Source organism: Rhineura floridana, chromosome 14, assembly GCF_030035675.1.
Source record: "Rhineura floridana isolate rRhiFlo1 chromosome 14, rRhiFlo1.hap2, whole genome shotgun sequence".
Taxonomy (NCBI): Eukaryota; Metazoa; Chordata; class Lepidosauria; order Squamata; family Rhineuridae; genus Rhineura; species Rhineura floridana.
In genome coordinates this window covers 11,211,226-11,234,534 of record NC_084493.1, presented here as the reverse complement: position 1 = coordinate 11,234,534, position 23,309 = coordinate 11,211,226, and the positions used below count along the sequence as shown (strand labels likewise).

Here is a 23,309-nt window from a genome sequence, read left to right as displayed (position 1 = left end):
GAGAAGGAACCCCATGTGGTTTCTGATTTTCTCTCTCTCTCTCTCTCTCTCTCTCTCTCTTTCTGCCTGAGCTGGCTGCAGCTCTGTTCAACCCTCCCCGCCCCCAAGCAAGTTTAACTCCTTTAGATGGCTGGAGTGGAAAATGGCTTTGACGATTTGAAAGGTTTGCTGTCAGTTATCCTGGGCTATGATAAATCCGTAGGAGAAAGCGAGTGAATGCTTGTATACCCACGTGCTGCGGAGCCAGGCTGCGGCCAGAAGATTGGATAAATCTGGAGAACTAGGGGACCATTGTGGTGGAAATTGAAGCTTATTTCATCCTGCAATTTGGGCAGCTACCATCTCCTCCCCTTCGCACTCCCTCCCAGTCCCATTGTATATCAAAAAAAGCACCCAACAACAATATTAATCACTGATGGTGGCAAACCTGTGTACTCGCCCAGAGCGCAATGACTTTGGAATCGTTGCCAGCAGGCGTAAAGGTAGCCGTGGAAACACTGAGAGGGCCACAAACAAGGAACCTGGAAAAGTATTCTTAATCTAAACAACAGCCCTGAGAAAAGTAGTTATACGGAACGAGCACACATACACGCATGCGGAACATTGCCAAGCATGCCTTTTTATGGCACCAGAATTCCATCGGTGTTAAAGGGATGTTAACTTTTATCACTAGGGGGTCTGTTATAGTTGCAAAGGAGCAATACTCTCTCTATTTAACATTTTCAAAAACGCCCCATCTATCACAGCACAGAAATGTAGACTGAACAAGTTATTTTGCGTGTTTTTGCCCTCGGAAGTTTGGGTGGCGGCAGCCCAGAAGAGGGTCTTCTTTGTGGCAGCCCCTAAGTTGTGGAATTCCCTCCCTACAAGGCTGCATCTGGCACCTTCGTTATACAGGTTTCATCATGCTCTGAAGGTGCACTTCTTCACCCGGGCCTTCGACACTATTACAACCCTCTCTAGTTGTGAGTATAATGCCTTGCCACTCAGCTACAGTGATAAGGGAACCAATCTGGAGAACACAGAGTATGCCAAACTCTCACTGAAATCAATGAGACCTGAATATATTGTAGGATCTAGGACTTAAACAAGCCCAGTGGAAATCCAGTGGGACAAGTATGTCTGGCTTTCCTTGCATTGCACCTCCTTATTATGTACTGTGCCTCCTTATTACTGGATTACACCCGGGGACCATGGGAAATAGTGGAAATAGGTATACTGTGTCTCCTTGTTACTGAATTACAACTGGGGACCCTAGAAAATAGTGGGAAGAGATATACTGTGCCTCCTTGTTACTGGATTACATGTGGCGACCATGGGAATTAGTGGAAAGAGGTATACTGTACCTCCTTGTTACTGGATGCTTTTATGAGAGTTTTTCCATTTGTTCATATGTCTGTCATTTCTTCTGCAGTTGAAAAATTGATGGTATTTTTACTCTTGTTGGAAGTACACCAAATTTTAGTTTTGTTGCAGAAATACCCTAACAATTTTGATGCCCCTTCTATGAGTGATTGATTCCGAAGTATCTTGATATAATTTTAATTTTCAGTGGGGGTTTAGAAACTAGCTTGCATTTGAGATTAAATTGGAGTTGTTGTTTGAGAGGTTGAATTCTATAATGTCTTAGGGAGCCAGTTTCTGCCTTGAATAATTCCTAAACTGCAACTAAGATGCATTAAAAGTTCTGCATATTCAAAAGAAATGTCTGTGGAAGGCCACACCATCGATCCTTCCTTGATAGCAACACTCCGCAAAACTGGCAGCGTGCAAAGTAAAAAGACAATGAATAAAGCAAGTGTTTGTACAGACATGCCGGGGGATTGCTAATGGCAGCTGGGGTTGGCTAAGGAGAACAGAACAAGCAGAAGGAAGAAATTGCATTTCTGTGTACAGTAACCTCTGACTGGTGAGATAAATCATCACCGGTCAGAAGCTTGTCTCAGGCTGGCAGAGCCAAGGCTGAGTTCGAGGTACAGACAGAGAAAATGATGAGATTGGGGAGGGGTGCAGACAGGGAGGGGTTATGTTGAGAGTGGAGAGAGGAAACTTCAAAAAACAAAGAAACAAAAGCAAAGTCAAAGGGATTGTGTACAGCTCCTTGGAAGTCTAAAACCTAGAGCAGATTCACTTCCCCCACTGACCTCGGTGCCATCAGTCTCCACTGGTATGTACTTTATGGTTTTGTGGCATTAACCATGGAGGTAAATGCTCACTTCACATCACAGTAGAGGGAGGATATTGGTTACTTATTCTTCTATAGGGTCAGGAAAAGCCTTACGATGTGCTGGCACTGGTGAGGCTCAACCAGACTCGTAGCTGTAGTAGGACCTGTGTGAGTATCATGAATGAAAAGATCTCCTTTTGACAGCCAGTTGTGGATTCAATGGATGGCTTACATTTTAAGGTGTCTTTGAGGAATCCATGGGGCCCAGAACACCACACATGCCCAAAGTGTAAACACTGATGTGCGCACACATGCATGGCTCCAGGACCGCTCTGCGGGTGCCCCTGTCAAGGGGCAGAATATCTTAAGATGCCTCTGGTACCACAGAAAGCTCCGCAACATCCTATCCCACTTTGTGAGGAGCTGCCTGCTGAGTTTTTATTTATTTATTTATTTACCAGTTGCTTTTCTCGCAAAAGTGACCCAAAGTGACTTACAATCACATAACAAGCCGATTATAACAAGCAACCCTTGAAAACATAATTGTATAGGACTTCCCAGGAGGATCCCTACGCCTGTGCAGCCTCTGAGACAAGCTCCGTCTTGGATGAAACTTATCCAGTTTAAATTCAGTCAGAAGGCTCTTTTCTGACTGGGAATAATTTCTTCCGGATAAGGAAGAAACGTGAGATTTCCCACACAGCTTTGCTTTGATTGTTGGCGTCTGGAATTCGTCAGAATTGTCTGTCTTCCAGCAGCTCAGCCAGAGCGAGGATTTTTATGCTAGCTCAGCTGGATAAGTGACCCGTTTTTTTAATACGGATTAACAGGCAAACATCCTCCTGTCTACATTCATCATTTTCTTATCTATACAGCTAAAGAGATTTGTCAAAGTAACAGCAATTGAGATAACCTAGGTGAGGTAAAACTTTCCTTTTTTTATTCACGGAACTAAGGGGGAAGAAAATATAAATAGCTTATCTTTTTTTTATTGCAAAAAGCTGACATGGAAAATAGCATTTTAAAGATTACAACGGATGAGAGATTTCTGATTGGGAGAGATAAGAAATCTTTTTGATTTATAAGACTTTTGTGTAATATATGGCTGGGACTATTTTTCTTGATCTACTTTTTTTTTGACGAATCTGCTCATTCTCTCTGCTACTAGTTATTTGGACGCTGTGAACTAAAGCCGTTCTTACACTTCCGGGCAGATAAGAGATAAGGGCTGTCTAGCATGTGACGTTAGTTGGTTGGAAAGATTAACTCCTTTGTAACTGGTTAAAGAAATAAGCTGCTCTTTGTTTGGGACATTGAAAATTGAAGGAGTTTTGTTCCTTTGGCTTTAAGAATGACAATTAAGCAGATCATGGATGTACAAGAAGGGACTTTATCTCTAGACATGTTTCAGAAAATAATGAATGGGATTAACTCAATAAAACAAGAACTGAGAAATAATAGACAAGCGTGGAGAATTGAATTTCACAAAATGAGACAGGAGCTGAAAGAAACTCAGGATTCTATGAGAAAGGAGAATAAAGATAGATCTGGAAAACAAAAAAAGGATGAAAGAGAAATTAAAGGCAAGGTTCAAACTATGGAGATTGGCTTAATTATGGACATGAAAAAAGATTTGGATTTCCTGGCTGTGATGGATCAAGGAGACAAATATTACAGTTTGGAATTCAGCGCTGTCCCTGAAGGAATTGAAGAGATTGGAGATAAAGATATTATCGGTTCAAAAAAATTCCTGGACTGGAAGGATTTGATGGAACTTGAAATGGAGAAAGTTAACAGAATTAATCCCTGTTTTGTGTCAATGGAAAAACCTTCAAGAGATGTACTAGTGTATCATGTGGAAAAGAGGAACAGAGATGCGGCTTTGCAACAATACTTCAGTGATACGTTTGGATTTGATGGCAAGAAAATATCTGTGATGGAGGAAATTCCTATCAGACTTTTATTATATGAATATGACAGCAAGATTTTTGGGTGCGTAAAGATGGAAGATGGAAGATGGACCCAATATGGATAATGACAGAAGAGCGATTTAAAATTACTGGACTTAGTAGATTTGATGAGTTGGATTAATTGATATGTTTATTTAGTAAAAAATTTGATTGATATATATCTCAAGGATTGGAAACTTCTCTTTGACTTTTTGTGGAAGATTAAAATGATAGGATGTTAATGAGATTTGAAACCAACTAAGATAACCGCTGGAGGAAGGTGATTTTATAATCTATTAAGAGATAGGTTTGTTATATATTATAGATTTATAGCTGAATTATAGCGATTTGAAATTACTGGATTTAGTAGATTTGATGAGGGATTAATTGGCATGTTTATTTAGAAAAAAAATTGATTGACATGTATCTCAAGGATTGGAAACTTCTCTTTGACTTTTTGTGGAAGATTAAAATGATATGATGTTAATGAGATTTGAAACCAACTAAGATAACCGCTGGAGGAAGGTGATTTTATAATCTATTAAGAGATAGGTTTGTTATATTATAGATTTATAGCTGAACTATGACAAATCGGAAGTCAATATTCTCTCTTTTATATATATATATTCTTTTTGTATTGTACTAGTTATTGATTTGTGTTGTTTTCTTTTTGTATTGTTTTGGTTTTGAAAATTGGAATAAAAAATAATTGAAAAAAAGAAAAAGAAAACATAATTGTATAAATAAAAGGAAGGTCTTGCGACACCTGCCACGCTAAAAGAGGCCACCAGAACCTGAAGCTCTTCAAATTAAGAGCCAAAATCCCAAGTAAAAAGTCAGAGGAGACCATTCCACAAGCTGGCAGACATCACTGAGAAGGCCCGTTCTCATGTTGCCACCCTCTGCACTTCCCCCAGAGGGGGCACACAGAGAAGGTCTTCAAATTAAGAATGCTTTCCCTTGTACACTGGTGTTGCAGTGAGCATAACATCACCTTTGACCTGTGTATACTTGCTGCAAGATGAAAAAGGGGCCTGTTGGAATATCCTGAAATTTGTTTGGTCCACATTTTAAAGTGAATCAGCCTAACTCACTGGTCCCAGGTTTATATGCGGATTGGGACACAGCTATCAATTGGATTGCACAGGAAAAGATTGTTGAGAACACAAAAAGTAATCAGGCCTCCAAAAACAAATCCCCACTCCCCAAGCCTCCACAAGAAAGAACCAGATTAAATACCATCAGCTGCTGCAGGAATTAACACTCAGATGCTTGGCAGAAGATGTTGGTGAGAGCACTCCACAATTTATAGGCCGCTGTCCCACCAAGGAAATTGTGTCCAAGGCAGCTCACTATAGATAAGACAAACAATAACAGCAATACCTAAGAATAATCAGCGTTTCAACAATACATTTCAAACATTTATTCATTTAACAAATGTATATACCACCTGATTGCAATAAAACTTCAAGGCGGTTTACAAACAAATAAAATAAAACATTAAAATAACAAACAAAAGTATTTAAAAACATTCAAAAACTACTTGAAATCAACAATAAGCTAAAACTAGATTAAAGTCAATGTAACTTTTACTTGTCTGGATGTAAATGTAAATGTACTGCCTTCAAGTCGATTCCGACTTATGGCGACCCTATGAATAGGGTTTTCATGAGGCTGAGAGGCAATGACTGGCCCAAGGTCACCCAGTGAGTTTCATGGCTGTGTGGGGATTCGAACCCAGGTCTCCCAGCTTGTAGTCCAATACCTTAACCACCAAACCACACTAACCTAAACAAAAATGTTTTAAGCACATGCTGGAAAAAGTACAGCAAAGGTGCCTGCCTGATGTCAATAGACAGGGAATTCCAAGTGTGCTGCCATGCTAAAAGATCAGTTTCTTACAACTGCAGAACAAGTATTATATGACACCTGTAACTAGGGATGGGATCTGTTGGCCATAGCTGGTTTGAAACCATTCCCTCAACCTAGCATATATATATAAAATAAGAAATACCAATATTTTAAAAGGAAGTATCGATAAATTATCATTCTTACAATTGATATTTTAGAGGTGGATTTGTTTCCTTTTTTTTAGAAAAGTCGGTGTTCAAAAATAGCTGCGGAAATTTGCTATGTTAAAATCCAGTCCTCAGCTATTGAGAATAAGCAAACTAATGGAAAATTCAGTACCAGATTGCACCAGATGAGTGGGCACATATAGGGTAAGGCGATCCCACAAGTAATATTAAGTAACATAATATCAACATTTCAATAATGTTTCAATAACAATATATTTTAAAAGTATTTAACAAAACCCAAATCAAAATCCATATTAAAATCTAACTATACAAAAGCACCATCAGCACTTGGCCCAGTAAAGGCACTTCTACATCTCCTGGCACTCTACCCCAGTAGTCAGTTGGTGAATCCAGAATGTTTGGCAAGATCTGTTGCTCACTGCCCCTTCTGACTTGGCAGGCCCCCTGCATAAAAGAACAAACAAAGCCACTTTCTTCACCTTGCAAGGTCAAACTTGTCCCGGTGGCAATGATGTCATGATTTGGGGAATCAGCTCCCCTGAGCATTTTGGCCAGAAGGAACACCCCACCACACACACACAAAGTTAGACAAGCTGGCCATCCTTGCTGTAGATCATCTCAATGGCTTTCTTGTAATGCCTTGGTTTTTTAACCACATGGTGTGATGAGCTGCCATAAAAATTGATCATGACAAAACTACACAAATCAGCAGCACTAGGGGGTGCTAAAGAGTAGCACTGGGCATGTTAGCTACGTAGGGATGGCAGAGAAATCTGATTCAGTTTGCCTTTAAAGGCAAACTTATTTAGTTCTTAGTTCACACTTTCCAAAACAATACACAAATTGAAACACAGCCATCCTTTGAAATTCACACTTCTCTGAATGTTGCAGTGCAGTTCTTTAGACAAGCAATGTGTGCAAAAATGCATATGCTAGGGTGAAGTGTGCCTAAAACACACACGTATTTGTGAAAATGACTTTCCAAAATGCATTATATTAGGGAAACCGGTTTTTGCAATGTGTATGTTATGCAAAATTGCATACAAACATGTGAATACTGGGAGAAATCCTCACTGAAACGCTGATGAAATTTCCTGAGGACTTTAAGAAATGTGGAAATGCGAGGAACTGGGCTTAAGAGTGAGGGGGGAAAAGCGATCCTGTCAGATTTGCCCATCCCTAAAGCCGAGTAATCTTGACCCACCGCCCAACAGGGCCACTGTGCTATTTAGCCAGGAGGTGTCTTTGTGTACATTGAGCTTCCCCAGCAGGCTGAGGCTGTGGTGCTTTTCTGTTGACACTACTGGTAAATGTTTTACATTAATATAGCACCTTTCATAGTGAAGGACTGCAGAGCTCCTCACAAAATATGTACAAACAGTGTAGCCCCAGCTGGAAAGATGGCACCGGAAAACTGGAAATTCTTCAAGGAATGGGAAAATTGCTCTTGTAAGTAGCAGTTGGATTTAGAACTGAAGCACATTGGAGATGGGGGGGATTCTCAAGCATCTTTATTTAACGTGTGTATAATATTTATCTATATCTACCTGTCTGTCTGCATATCATCTCCCAGTGTTGAAGGCAGCATGCCTCTGAATGCCAGTTGCTGGGAATCACAAGTGAGGGGATTGCTGTTGTGCTCAAGGACTTCTACAGGCTTCCCATAATGGGCATCTGGTTGGGTACTGTGAGAACAGGATGCTGGACTAGATGGGCCATTGGCCTGATCCAGCAAGGCTCTTATGTTATACTGTATATTCTCAGGTAGGGTGGCCATGAGTCCTACTTTACTGAACACTGCCCTCTGTATGAAGATCTCTCTCTCTCTCTCTCTCTCTCTCTCTCTCTCACACACACACACACACACACACACACACACACACACACACACACACACACACTCACTCACTCACTCACTCACTCTCTCACTCACTCACTCACCCACCCTATCTGTCTTAGGTCATATTCACACCATACATTTATTCTATTTATTTCACTATTATTCCACTTTAAACAGCCATGGCTTCCTCCAAAGAATCATGGGAAGTGTAGTTTGTGAAGGGTGCTGAGAGTTGTTAGGAGACTTCTACTTTCCTCACAGTGGTACAATTCCCAGAGTTCTCTGGGAAGAGGGATTGATTGTTAAACCACTCTGGGAATTGTAGTTCAGGGAATGGCCATAGCTCAGTGGTAGAGCATCTGCCTTGCATGCAGAAGGCCCCAGGTTCAATCCCTGGCATCTCCAGGTGGGGCTGGGAGAGACTCGAGTCTGAAACCCTGGAGAGCCACTGCCAGTCAGTGTAGACAGTACCGAGCTAGATGGATCAATGGTCTGAGTCAGAATGAGGCAGCTTCTTCAGTTCCTAATAGGTGTCTCCTAACAACTCTCAGAATCCTTCACAAACGACACTTCCCAGGATTCTTTGGGGGAAGCCATGACTGTTCAAAGTGTCATAATAGTGTAATAAATATATGCATGTGGTCTTAATATGTGGGATCATGAGGCAGATGCCCATGGTGCCAGCAAACTACTTAGTGCCCAACCCCCAAGACCATCCTAGATAGTGGCAATGTTAGAGATTTTGACAGTAGCAGCACTGCCTGTTTGAATTCAAACATAACAAGTGTTGCAGGCAGGAGGATGGATACACAGCAGGTTCATCTGTGTGTCACCCACCCATTTCTCTCTGGCAGCACCAGCAGTGGAAGCAAACAGTCCATCCTGTTCCAGTTAAGATTTGCTTGAGCAACAAGATCTTCCTGAGCTCTGGTGTGCTCTTCTATCCTTTGGGTTTTCCCCCTTTGTTCCTGACATCTGGCTTGATCTTACCTTCTCTCTGGTCCTGACTTCTGGCTTGCTCCTTGATCTAGCCTCCAGGCTTGTTCTTTGGCACTTGGCTTTTGGTTCCTGGCTCACCTCATGCTGCTGTTCTCAGCCCTGCCCTGAAAGTGCACAAGCCCTTAGGTTGTACTTCACAAACCACCTTCATGGCTCCCAATATCTACATCTTTTGAAGACCCAAATCATGTGTCATGTGCTTGCTTTTACACTCACATGTCATAGGGGGAGAGCCTAAGGTTCCCACCATCACATAATTTACAAAAGAAATCCCTGCACCTCTTTTCAAACTCTTCAACCACTTGCTCTCTGCTTAATCCCTGGCTGTGAGATAAAGAACCAAACAGACAAGACACGAGGAATCCCAGCTGCTGGGTTAACTGACTGTATATTTTTTTACTTTCATGCTGTTGGGAGGAACACCAGTTTTGATCAGAGCTTTGGTGATGGGACAGAGGTGTTTAAAGCTTCACCCTGTGCTATTTTTTCAGTCTAAATACACAACAGGGACTATTAACAACTTGGGGGGATTGAGACTGAGGAGGGAAAGCACAGTGTGAAAGGTTGAACACCCCCTTGGCCTAAAGTTCTTGGAGTTCCCACCACTGCTGTGTTAAAGTGCACCCCACCACCACCACAACAGCTGGGACAGCAAATCACAGTGGTTGCTGGTGCCCATTGGGACTGGTAGGGCGGAAGACAGGGAGCCCAACTATAGGTGGAGCCAGAGCTAATATTTATTTTATTTTATTTATTTTATTAGATTTTTAAACCGCCCTATAGCTTTCTAGCTCTCAGGGCGGTGTACAAAAGGTAAAAACAGATTAAAATACAGTAAACATGATAACAATACACTGTAAAATATAGAAACAAAATCAAGATAAAGACAAATTAAAATAAAATAAAATTAAATAATAATAGCTGGAGGCAACTAATTCTAGTTTTGTCCTCACCCTCCTTCCTGCTGAGTTCTGCAAGGGCAACTCTGAGACTGAGGAGGAGGAAGCTAACAGGCAGGGTCATCCCCTGGACTTGTAAGTAAGAAGGCAGGTGGGTGGGGGTGGGGAGCTGTCTGAGGGCGGACTGAGGCTGGTGGGGCAGTGCTCCATTTGCCCTAACAGACCAGCCTCCATTGGCAAATCATGGTTCCCCGATTTCAGTTTTGTTCAAACGTTGTGATGGGGAGTTCCACAAGTCTTTCCTCTCCTCCCCCCCCCTTTGTTTTTGGAAAGCAAAACGACCTTAGTATGCTGCACCTAAGCAGCAGAAGAAGGTGGGGACTCTTGGACTTGAGGCTAGTTGTATACGATACGTTACAGAGAGGAAAGGGCACGTAACATGCATCTGTCTTTTTCAGCAACACCCTCGTGTCTCTCAAAACACATTGTTCCACTTCATTATGGGATGACCTCTCTGATGAGGTGCGCCTGGCACCAACACTGTTATCTTTCCGGCGCCAGGTCAAGACTTTCCTCTTCTCCCAGGCATTTTAGCATGTGTTTTAGACTGTTTAAATTTTTAAATTGTGTTTTAAATTGTTTTTATAAGATCTGTTTTAAATTGTATTTGTTTTAATGTTTTTAGTTAATGTAAATCGCCCAGAGTGCTTCGGCTATGGGGCGGTATACAAGTATAATACAATAAATAAATAAATAAATAAATAAAATTTACTCTTTCCCCTCCTGTAATTTTTTACAGATGAAAATTGCCCTGTTTTTCCATCTGTGAGTTGGGGGAAAATACATACTGTACACATGCAACCACATTCATGTATTCAGTGGAGGCTAGCCCATTAGGGCTGATGGGGTTGTGCCCCACTAACCTTAGCCTGCCCTCAACCAGCCCCCACCCGCCTGCCCGACCTTCTTACTTACAACCGGTCCATGGTTTGACAGTGCCTGTCAACTTCCTTTTCCTTCTAAGTCTCAGTGTTGCTCCTCAGCAGGGAGGAGGATGGGGACAGAACTAGGATGCCTGTTATTGGCTCTGCCTCCGGTTTGGGCTCCCTGCCTTGTGCCCCACCAAAGGGCACCAGCTGCCGCTGCTATATGGAAGTTAATTGTGGGCAAACTGCACATCTGTCAGTTCCAAAGTTTAATTTTGAGAATCCCTTCATTTTAAATCTGTAGACTAGAGGAGCTGCCTGCAAGGCAGAATAAACATGAAACAGAATTGGGGAAATCCGTTCACCAACTCTACTCATTTTATTCTCTCTGTCTTAAAAAACAACACTGATCTGTTATTTTTGAGATCCTGGAGGTGTAGTTCATTGCCTGACAGCAATTGGCAAATGTCTTAAGCGAGCTAAGTGGGTGGGCAGCAATTATGTCGCAACACATTTTTTTTCCTGGTGTCATTGCAAAAGCAAATTGCGCTTGCCAATATGAAAATCAGGCCAGTCCACTTTGCCTGTATAGAGCTGCAATGCTACATTGGCCTCAGGATCCTATTATGCTACTTCACTCACCCAATCTGGTTAATATTTTTTCTCAGCTCTTGTAGACTTCTGTATAACAGTTCAATACAACTATTTTTTCCTCCATGTTTTGTATTGAACTAAGTACAGAAACATTTGCCTGGCTTTTTGTGTTTTGTGTATGTATGTTATTGGCTTTTTCTGCACCCGGGTGCATGAAAAAAGGCAGAGCAGCCCTTCTTTCCTAGCAGTTCTCACAACTATGTGCTGAGCATAATGCCTGTTGTATCCTGGTCTTCCCCAATAGTTTCTTGATCTCAGTGAAGGCTAGTTTACGATCCTGATTTGAAGGGAAAACACAACTGCCAGTTTTGCAAAATTGACAAGCTATGGATTGCCATAAGCCAAGACAGGAGGGAGCAAATTGCTGCATGCAAGGCGAATGCATGAGGGCAATTCTTTGTTGTTTGTTCACAAAAGGGCAAGCTATGATTTGACGTTATGCCTGAAGACCATATCTTAGATTTGATCCCCTGTACCTGCAACTCTGAGGTGTGATCAGCTGCTAGGAGAACAGTCATTTAGGGCCATTCATCATTTTATGCAGAACTTTTGTCTAGGTAGGAACCTTTTTTATTGTGGAATTTCCCCATATTTTCTTTTAATTATTTTAAAACTTTTTATGTCTCTGATTAAACATCAGTTCAAAGCAGCTTAAAACAGCAGATGGGGGAAAATTAAACTATAGTAATAGAACCAACAAAAAGCAAGATTATACACATGCACACAAATATACAGTATGTGTGTGTGTATTCTATGGGGCTTAGTCCCTTAGTGTGTTTAGAATCGCAGCCTCTGGGGGCATCCCTCTTTACTCCTGAGTGCTCCCATCTAACATCTCCATGACACTAGGCCCCTTTTTCCTACAATGGCCTTCTGGTGACTGACCTGGCCTGAGGGCACTTAAACCCTTCTTGCCAAAAGCAAGCTGGCTAGATTAAATGTTCCTTACCCAGACTCCATCTTTTAGCTAAGATTTCTATCTTAATTTCCAATTGGAGAAATGTTTTTGTTTGAATTATATGCGCCAAGCAACTGTAGTTGATGCTTAATGTATCATGCCTAACGATGTCACTCGGGCCTGCCCCTATGACATCACTAGGGTCTGCCCCTGAAATCTCAGGTTTTGGGATGCTTCTGACTTGGCAACCCTAGAGTGGTTTGATAGACAATCCCTCTTCTCAGGGATTTCTGGGAATTGCACCTCTTTCATTTCATTTCATTTCATTTCATTTTATTAAATTTATATACCGCCCATAGCCGAAGCTCCCTGGGCGGTTCACAACAATCAGCATAAAATACAATGAAACACATATTTAAAACAGTTTTTTTTAAAAGCTTAAAATTTAAATTTAAAAACATAAACATTTTTACACATACTAAAATGCCTGGGAAAAGAGGAAAGTTTTAACCTGGCGCCGAAAAGATAGTAATGTCGGCGCCAGGCGTACCTCATCAGGAAGACTATTCCATAATTTGGGGGCCGCCACTGAGAAGGCCCTCTTTCTTGTTGCCACCCTCCGAGCCTCCCTCTGAGTAGGCACCTGGAGGAGGGCCTTCGATGCTGAGCGTAGCGTATGGGTAGGTTCATATCGGGAGAGGTGTTCCATCAGGTCTCGTGGTCCCATGCCGTATAAGGCTTTATAGGTTAAAACCAGCACCTTGAACCCGGATCCAGGCCCGGAAACATATAGGCAGCCAATGCAAGCTTTCTTTGAGAGAAATAAGGGGTCACAAGAACTCAAAAAGAGCCTGTTGGATCATGCCAGTGGTCCATTTAGTCCAGCATCCTGTTCTCACAGTGGCCAACCAGTTGCCCATGGGGAGCCCATAAGCAGGACCTGAGTGCAAGAACACTCCTAACAACTCTCTATTTATTAATAATAAATATTAATACAGTGCCATCAATGTGTGTAGCATTTTATAATGACAAGAGGACAGGTCTCTGCCCCTAGGGGCTTACAATCTAAAGTTCCACATAGACAACAGAGGAAGGGGAAGAGAAATGGAGGCAGAGTAAAACAGAAGGTCGTGCCTTTATAAGTGGTACATCTTCTATCAGTGCAGTGCTATTTTAAGTCACTGTCAACCTTGCGCCACTTGTGGTCTGACACTAAGCTCTTGCTTCAAAGAAGGCCACTGGAGGCCTGCTCTACATCTTGTGAGTAAGTAGAATACAGGGAGCATATCCAGTGATGCCACACTCCCAGCTCAGTAGGACAGTTTTTAGAGTAAGGTGGAAATCCGAATTTCTCGTAAGTCTTAGCTTCTTGCAAGCTGTAATAGCTGGATCGCCTGTCATAAATCATTGTGATTGCACAGAAAATCCAGGTGCCTGGATGGATTTGCGGCAGAATTCAAAGTAGCACTTGGAAGTGTTATTTAAAGCTTTGCAACAGCTGTAGCTTGTTAGCTATCAGAAAACCTTCTTGTGAGAAAGGCAATGCACAATGTGGGCTGCGTGTGCTTGTAATAACAATCGGTGCAATTCCAAAGAGCCATTCAGGCGTCTTCTCTAGGTAGAATTTAAGCTGACACTTTCCAGATCTGTGACTTGCTCAAAAAAGCGTTTGAATTCCATTGAACAAAGTGAAAGGCTGCCAAAAAAAAAAAAAAGTGGAAAAGTTTATTGCAAAATTTCACGTCTAGGGCCTTGCTGCATCTGACCAAAGGTCTATTTAGCCCAGCTTTCTGCCTCTAGCAGTGGTCAGCCTGATCTCCCTCAGAAACTTCACCTCCTGCAGAGGTTGGCAACCTTTTTTGGGTCCATGGGTGGGCCCATCTATAAACTGGAGAAACTCTCATGGGTACCCCCCCACACACAATTTATTGATTAAAGAAAACTTCTTTCAAGCCTAATTCAAGCTTCTGTGAGCACTAGAGAAAGCCTCTCTGTCAGTGGTGGCTAGTGCTCATTGAGACTGGTGGGGCAGAAGGCAGGAAGCCCCAACAGTAGGCTCCTCCAGAGACAACGACAGGCAGAGGCAACTCATTCTAGCCTTGTCTCCATCCCCCTCCTCCCTGTTGAGTTCTACGAGGGCAACACTGAGACTAAGAAGGAAGAAGCTGGCAGGCAGGGCCACCACCAGGCCTGGTTGCAGGCAGGTGGGGATTGGTTGGGGGCAGATTGAGGTTGGTGGGGCAGTGCCCCATTTGCCCAGAGACTAGCTTTTGCTGCTCTATGGGTACATGGGCAGCTGGGGATACTACACTGGCAACTCCTGAGTTCTCCCCTTAATCAGATGTAGATTGCCTCTGAATATGGAGGTTACCAGCCGTATCCCACCAACAGAACATACATGCCTGTGTTGATGTACCTCCTTAAATGGAAATTATATTTTTCTCTTTATGTTGCCAACCACCAGTCATTGCTGTGTTCCCCAAGAATGCAGAGGACACGTGGGAAATTCTGCCACCATCATCTCTTGATATCCTTTCCCAGCAATTGTACATAGTTCCATCTGCCCTAATTTGGCCACTTGAAAATTGTCCCCCCCCCACATCCATCCACCCCTACTATTTTAGGGCTTTTAAATAATTGTTTAAACCTTATGTCGATAACCACGAGGCCTAGCAGCTTTCTTTTCTGACATTAGAGCTAAGATATGGAATACATGTAATACATACATGTAATACATACATAGCACAGGTCGTTGACTGTGCAGAACTGGGTGGGCTGATATCTTGTAGCAATATGTTTCTTTTCCTTACGGATTCTTCTCAGTCTTGCTGTCCTTGAGCTCCGTTTTGTCTGCCAACCTTGCTGAGATGGTCAGCTTGGAGTCTACACTGGAGAAACTGGGCTGGGAGCCAACACTAGCAGCTGTAGATAATCCTGCTTGAAGGAACGATTTAGGCGCAACCAATACACCTCTGATAGCTCTGATAGTGAACAACCACAACTATTATTCTCCACGGGATACCAGAAGATTATTGTTGTTTTAATTTGCAAGTAGGTTTGGAGGATACATTAATTTGGTTTGTATTTTTAAATGAACTGATCTGATTCACTGGTCCTAGACTTTTATATGCCGATCAGGACACAGCTTATCAATTGGACTACACACTTCTCCAAATCTTGTGATGCAGTTTTTTTTGAATGCACACAAAAATGTTCTGAAACACTAGCAATTCTATTTTACAGGAAGAATGTGTATAAAATGTGTGCAGTGTAGATGTGATTTTTTTGGTGCCCTGCAGCCAACCACATGCCTCCTGCTCACATGCCCCTTTTTTATGTTGGTGCACTTCTTAAAGGTTCCAACGGCAACATGGGGGATAGAGTTGATATTCACCCTCTTCCCCTGCATTCTGGATGTTGCTGCTCTTCTGGATGCTCTTGTTCCAGATATTCTCCTGTTTTGATTGCCAGATTAAAAAATGGTGCTTATGACAAGGTGGAAATTATTTCTCACAATTGGTATGGGCAAATATTGACCTTAAAAAAACACCACTGGTTTGGTGCTATTGCTTCCCCTGAGTGCAGATCATCCAATCAGGGCTCACACAGAGAATGGGATGATGTCAAACTGATACCCAGACAATCAGAATTGGCTAATGAAAATGTCATTGAGGGCAAATGAGGGTCATTGAGAGTAAGAGAAATGGATTCTTGAGATCCTTCCCAGTCAAAGTGATGACACAACTTTAGATATTGCCCATCTGATTTGCTAAACGATGATGTCCCTAATGGCAAGTGAAGGCAGTTGGAGCAAGAGAGGATAATGTCAATGAGTGAGTGACTATTTTGGCAAGCAGTGCCAAGAAATATTTTAATGGGTTTTTTGAAAATGCACCCAAAATACTCTTGAGTGGTTTCAGCTCAACCTCAGTTCCAACTTCCTGGCCATCAAATCTTCTTTTTTTACCATGGGCGTCATGCTCAAACCTCCCTAGCAGCTCTTTCTTACTCCTTTCTTCTAATGTTTTTGGCTTCTGGCTAACAGAGCACACAGTAACATCCTTTAGTTCAAAATCCACTTAACTTGTTGTGCTCACCCCACCCATTAATACAGGGCACATATAATCCTTTTATTCTTTTTGTGCATATTAGACATCCTTTTTAAAAATACAAATCAAACGATATTATTTCAGCTATGCTGCAGGGGAAAGTTAAAAAAAGAAAGGATTCCAAGCTTCTAAGAGATTATTACTAAAATATGCAAATAAGGCACTTGACAGGGCTTTTTAAAGGGGAGACTTTTTCATGATTTTTGTTATTTTACCGTTTGTGCAACAGACTAGGTTTTTCATTTTTGTTTTCGGGATTGCAGCCGAGGTCATCTTGACAATGGTTTTTAGTATCACTTGGCTTTGGTACTCTATGAAACCCTAAGGCACAAATTTAAACTGTCACATAGAGTATGCCTCCCACTGGCATTTAAAAAAAAAATGCTAGTGCAAGATAATACAGGAATTGTGTGGAAGTATAAAATAGCACCCTGTCCTCCCTAGCTATGAAACACTGTCTTTGGGTTTCAGTATGCAGGCCTGGTTCTTTCTTAATTGTGGCATCAAATCCAGGGTGGGGGTGAGGGCAGGAGGAACACCGCTCAGTTTGTTTCACTTTGGAAAGAACAATATCTAGCACTGTAGCAAGTGATAATGTAGTCAGTTTATTCCACTATTGGAAGGCAAAAACTAATGTAGAATCTAGAACAGCCTTTCTTAATCTTTGGGTCTCAAGACATTGCTGAACTGCAACTCCCATCAGCCCCAGCCAGCATGGCCAATGGTCAGGAATGATGGGAATTGTAGTCTGGCAACATCTGGGGACCCAAAGGTTGAGAAAGGCTGATCTAAAACTATGCATGATAAAGAAACACAAGTCTGCTACCCAAAGGGCAGCCCCACATTGAGTGCCCCCCTTCCATAACAATGTTGTAAAGGAGGGAGGGGTAACCTGTGTCCCGTCAGATGTCATTCTACTCTAGCTCCCGTGAGCCCCACGAGGGATGGGGAAGAAATTCAATCAGTTTGCTTTTGAAGTTGGATTTGTCAAATTCGTACTTTCCAAAAAATGTGACAACCCGAACAGGCATCTTTTGAAATTTGCCCTTATCTGAATTTTTCATTGCAGTTCTCCAACCAAACAATGCTTTTAAAAATGCATATATTAGGGGAAACTGTGCCCCCCCAAATGAATATATTCATGAAAATAACATACAAAAATGCAACATACAAGGAGAAATGGCTTGCAAAAATGTGTACTTTAGTCAAACCTGCATACAAAAATGTGCATATTAGGAGTGCTAATGAATTTTCATGAGTACTTAAAAAAAATAAGGAAAACTGAGGGAGGCAGAAAGAGTGAACTGATCTGCTTGAGCCCTGAGCACTTATAGTATACTAGAGGAAGATGGGGCTGGTTGGAACCCTGAATAGGAGCATAGAATCACAGAATCATAGAATCATAGAATAGTAGAGTTGGAAGGGGCCTACAAGGCCATCGAGTCCAGCCCCCTGCTCAATGCAGGAATCCAAATCAAAGCACTCTTGTTCCTCTGTGAGGATATACTGCAACATTTTGGTGCAGGCCCCATTGGTTCATATTTATTTATTTAGAAAATTTTTCCATCACTTTATATTCAAGAATGTCAAAGCAAGGTAAAGAAAATAAAAATCAAATACAATAGACCAGAATTTCAGAACATTGAACAAAGTAGAGATCCAGTACCATACAAAGGAATATCAAAACCATGTGCAAAAGAGAAATAGAATACAATTCCAACCCCCCCCGCAAAAAACCCAAAACCCAACTCTCAAATCAATATGCAATATAAAAATCCAATATATAAAGAAAGAATAATATGCAAATTAGAAGTCAAATACAATACAAACGAAATCAAAGCAATATACCAAACAGAACTCGGAGAAAAGAAAAATAAATCTCCAAACAGTATAGAAAACAAAAATCAAGTACAGTTTAGAATATTAATGATCAAACATAAGAACATAAGAAGAGCCTGCTGGATCAGGCCAGTGGCCCATCTAGTCCAGCATCCTGTTCTCACAGTGGCCAACCAGGTGCCTTGGGGAAGCCCACAAGCAGGACCCGAGTGCAAGAACACTCTCCCCTCCTGAGGCTTCCGGCAACTGGTTTTCAAAAGCATGCTGCCTCTGTCTAGGGTGGCAGAGCACAGCCATCATGGCTAGTAGCCATTGATAGCCCTGTCCTCCATGAATTTGTCTAATCTCCTTTTAAAGCCATCCAAGCTGGTGGCCATTACTGCATCTTGTGGGAGCAAATTCCATAGTTTAACTATGCGCTGAGTAAAGAAGTACTTCCTTTTGTCTGTCTCGAATCTTCCAACATTCAGCTTCTTTGAATGTCCACAAGTTCTAGTATTATGAGAGAGGGAGAAAATCTTTTCTCTATCCACTTTCTCAATGCCATGCATAACAAAAGCCTTTTAAAATAATATTATCAAAGCAGTAACACAAAATCCCAAGAAAGCATTTTGTACAATAAAGACACTAAAGATAACAACTCATAAACAGCCTTGGAACTGAAGCAAAGGTAACTCAGTGATGCATTCACTGACACCTGCGGTGGGGTGGGAGCAGCTCTGTGCCGATAAGACCCTCGCTCTGCACAGCAGTGAGCAACTTGATCTCATCCACATTCCAAATGCTCAGGTTCTTACCCTGAGGTGTAAACACCAATGCCCATCTGCCCATCAGACCAACTGCTGTAACCTCCATACTTTCCAAAATAAACTGCAAACAGAGGTGGCATCTCAAAGTGGTTTTGAAGCTGTTTGAAGAAAGTCAAAGTTCCACTGGACTAGCACAAATCCTCACCATGAACCTCAGCTGGGAACGGATGAGAACTTCTATTCCATTCACATTCCAAGCAGAATTTATCAAATCCACGCTTTCCAAAACAATATGAGAACTGAAACACAGCCATTCTTTGCAAGTTGCATTTATTTTGGGATGCACTTCGCCAACTAAACAACATTTACAAAAATGCATATATTAGGGGAAAGTGGGACTAAAAATGAATACGTGAGTGAAATAACAGGCAAAAAGGCATGAGATGATGAGAAATGGCTTGCAAAAATGTGTACCTTTGTCAAAACTTCCTGCAAAAATGTGTTTATTTGGAGAAATTGGAATTTGCACTAAAACGGTAGAGAATATTCATGAGGATTTAAAAAATTTTTTTTTTCTGCAGATTGCTGCAGAAATGTAGAGGACTGAATTTAACATTAGAAAAGTGAGAAATTGAGAGAGCCAAAAGTGACAGATCTTTCCATCCCTAGCCTCAGCAGGTGTTTGGATCCTACCCTTGACTTGTATATAAGAAGTCCTCAATAGGAACTGAGGAAAAGATTGCAAACCTTCCAAATGAACCATATTAATAAAAGTTCTGGTCTAAACACTGAAGCAGAAATTACTTTTCCTTCTGCTTTTTGATACAAAAAAGGTAGTTTCAAGGAACACAAAATTAAGAAAATGATTAATTAAATTTCTTTTTCTTTCATGCAGTAGGCTTCCCTGTGATTTTTTTCTTAAAAAGTCTGCTCACATAGACATCCAAAATTCAGAATAAATCATTTTAATAAATAACTTTGGGAATAGCCAGTGTTTCTGGGTTTTGTATATGGAGAGGGGGAGAGGGCTTTGCTTGTATTTTAAAGAAAAGCTCCCTCCCATATTTCCTTTAATTTTATCTTTGTTTCCCCCCCCTCCCCAATACTGGATTCCTGACATATGTGGTGTTAATTAAACAGTTGTTACTTCCTTTCATTTGTGCTGCAAATTACTTCAGTAATTATGCCTTTATTCACAGAATGTATTTTTGCAAACTGACCTTGGGCTCAGCATGGAATGCAAAATAAGAGAGAGAAGCGTTAAAAAGTTCAGGCTGACTCTTGAAAGATTCCCTGGGAGTTTGCACTGCTCTGCTGAGTTTTTGAATTTTAATTTGGGAGACATCAACAGATATATACACACAATGGAAAGATAGAGGGTCTCCACTAAGGATATTTGACAGAAGTCACTGGGTTCCACAATTAATTCCTGCCTGTAGATCAATACATTTCATAAGCTGCAAGCTGGCCTGTCGAGATGAAACAAATATAATCGTTAGCGAAATCCTGATTATCTGGAACAATAGGCTGTGAAAGTAGGTCAGTTTATAGCTGCTGTGAAAGATTCCCCCCCTTTCTTCCATAGTATTTCACGCTCGATTAATCTCCATGATGCATTTGACATCTTTGGTAATTGATCATATGCCAATTAGAACTTATCCTTGTATGGGCGCATGTAGATCCCACAAAGAGATGCTTTAATGGAATAAATGGCATGTGCAAGAAGAACGTTAAGAGAAGAATCTAAAAGATCTTTCTAGTCCGAAGAATGCTCATTCTCTGCATGTTCTTGCAAAACAGCTACGTTGTAGTGTTTACAGTTTTAGGTGTAGTAGGTAGCATAAGTCTCCAAGATTAATAACTCTTTGCCTTTTGCCTGTCCCAGCAAATGTTTTATTTGACTTCACGGTACATGGGATTTTGAGAAAATAAACAGTTCTTCCTGCTGCCCTACATAGCAAAATTTGCAGCTCAGTCATTCCAAATGGGACCCTAGTGGAAATTGCACAGAACTTCCCGTCCTACAACAGGGGTTGGAAATGTCACAGCTGAGGGCCAAATGTGGCCCTCCAAGCCTCTCTATCTGGCCCTTAGGGACACCACATCCCCTTCCCAGCCACGCCCTCTCTCCTCAGGCCACACATCTTCATGGAGGACAAGGATATCAGCGGTAGTGTAGTGGCAAATCCAGAAGTGCAGGGTCCCTTCATGATAGTCACGGCACAACCCACCATAGCCACTCCCCATTTTCCACTTTTCCTCATCTCCCTTGCTCTCCTTGTCGTCCACACTCCATTACAGCAGACTTATGAAAGGGGAGGCTGTGTGTTAACTACTGAGAAGAGTTTTCTCAGTGGCTGACTCACTTTCACTCTGATTGGCTCCAATCAGCACAAAAGGACAAAGATTCTTTCATGCTGATCAGCTCATACATAGGGACCTGGCTGGGACCCTGCTTCCAAAAACGTAACAGGTCTACAACCCCCCTGCGATCCTGGGTGACTACACTCCTGGATATCAGTGGCTACTAGCCACTATGGCTATGCTTTGCCTCCACAATCGGAGGCATTATGCTTCCGAATACCAGTTGATGGACACCAAGGAGCACCAGGACTTGTGCTCAGGTCCTGCTTGTGGGTTTCCCACAGGCATCTGGTAGGCATCTCTGAGACCAGATGCTGGACTAGATGGGCCACTGGTCTTATCCAGTAGCTTTTCTTATGTTCTCATGTCATTGGGCCAGCTTTGCGTCCCAAGTGTTCTTGCCCGGCTGGGCTGCGTCCTTGTCTTACACTTAGATCATCACATCTTTCTGGAAATAGTTTTTCCACTCTTCTAACTAAAGCTCAGTTAACCAATCCCCATTAAAAATCGGGCATCAGGAATTTTTCATTTTCAAAACCCAAATCTTGCTTAGAAATTAGTCATCAATAATTTGAATTCTAATGCTCAGCTCCCAGTTGTTCTTCTATGGAATGCAGTGAGATCTAAAAAAAAGAAGAAGTCTCCTTTGGGAATACAGTATTTAATATATATATATATATAAATCTGGCTCAAGTGGTGTTTGTTTCCATCAGTGGCTGCTCCGATATAAGATCAGCTGCCTCTGGTCTCCTCTGCATGCTTGGAATGAAAAATGTCAGACTGGCAGGCATGTGGGACAGAGCCTTTTCAGTTGTGGGCCCCAAGCTTTGGAATACCCTACCCCAAGAAGTCCGCTCTGCTCCCTTAATAAATAAATAAATATCCTGCCCTCCCAGCAGGAGTTCAGGGTGGCAATTTCTGATGGTTTTCTGATAGTTTCCCTGAGACTTCTGAAAACCATTTTGTACTTGAAAGCCTTTGGGAGGGTCTGAAGGTATAGCCTGAAACTGATTTCCCCCCTTTTTAGTTTTTACCTCCTTTGTCCCTTTTAATATAACCCCCTATATTTCCCAACTGTATGTTCTATATTTCTATTTTTAAACATTTTTGTGTGTGTTTTTATTGTGTATAATTTTATTGTGAGCTGCTCTGAGTGCCATATTATAGGGTAGAAGGGCAGGATAGAAATATTTTAAATAAATAAATAAAAGGGGCGGTTTTACCCCCTGCCTGAATCCAAAAGGGGTCTGGGCAGGAGTACATTTGTGATGGGGGCTGGAAGTCTGGCAAGAGTGGGCAGAGATTATATAGGACATCCCCCCCCTGCTTCCTTCCCATAGTGAGTACCTTGGGGCACCTTTCCGGTAAATAGTGATTCCAGAGACTTGCACCCAGGGCTGTGGGACCCCAGGGGCAAGGTATGGATTGCTTTTCAGGTCAACCTGTGTTACTCACTTGTGGGGCTCTGAGGGGGTGTGAGTCAGGAAGACCTCCCTCTTCACCTGAAGGTGTGTGGCGGGGGGAAAGAGGTGGAATTAAGGGCACTGTTTCCCCCCTGCAGGGCAGGCTCATCCAATCATGGCAAGCTTAAGAGCCTGACGGAGAATCTGAATATTTCCCACACATAGTCTCCTATGTAGTTCTTAAGTTCTCAAGTTGTAATTAATTAAGTGGCACTGGTTAAATCCCATGCGCTGTGTCTTGCCTCTTTATTTCTGGTCTCCTAATGCTATAGGGGGCAGAAGTCCAGGGTTTCATTGAGCGGAGGGAGCAGATGGGCCCCCAACTGTGACAGGGCTGGCTTACCCAATTTTGAAGTAAGTGAAGTAATGCACATTACCATGGAAAGAGTCTCCAGGCTCCCCACCCAAGACCAT

General features: G+C 42.0%; 1 long non-coding RNA gene and 1 other non-coding gene across 2 annotated transcripts in view; both read left to right on the top strand.

Annotated features, from left to right (window-relative positions):
* LOC133369801 (uncharacterized) overlaps positions 1-23,309 on the top strand; it is a 201,447-nt gene that overhangs the window by 109,522 nt on the left and 68,616 nt on the right. The window lies entirely within an intron of this gene.
* Positions 8,325-8,400, top strand: TRNAA-UGC (transfer RNA alanine (anticodon UGC)). The gene has a single exon. It is a non-coding gene; the product is annotated as a tRNA-Ala (tRNA).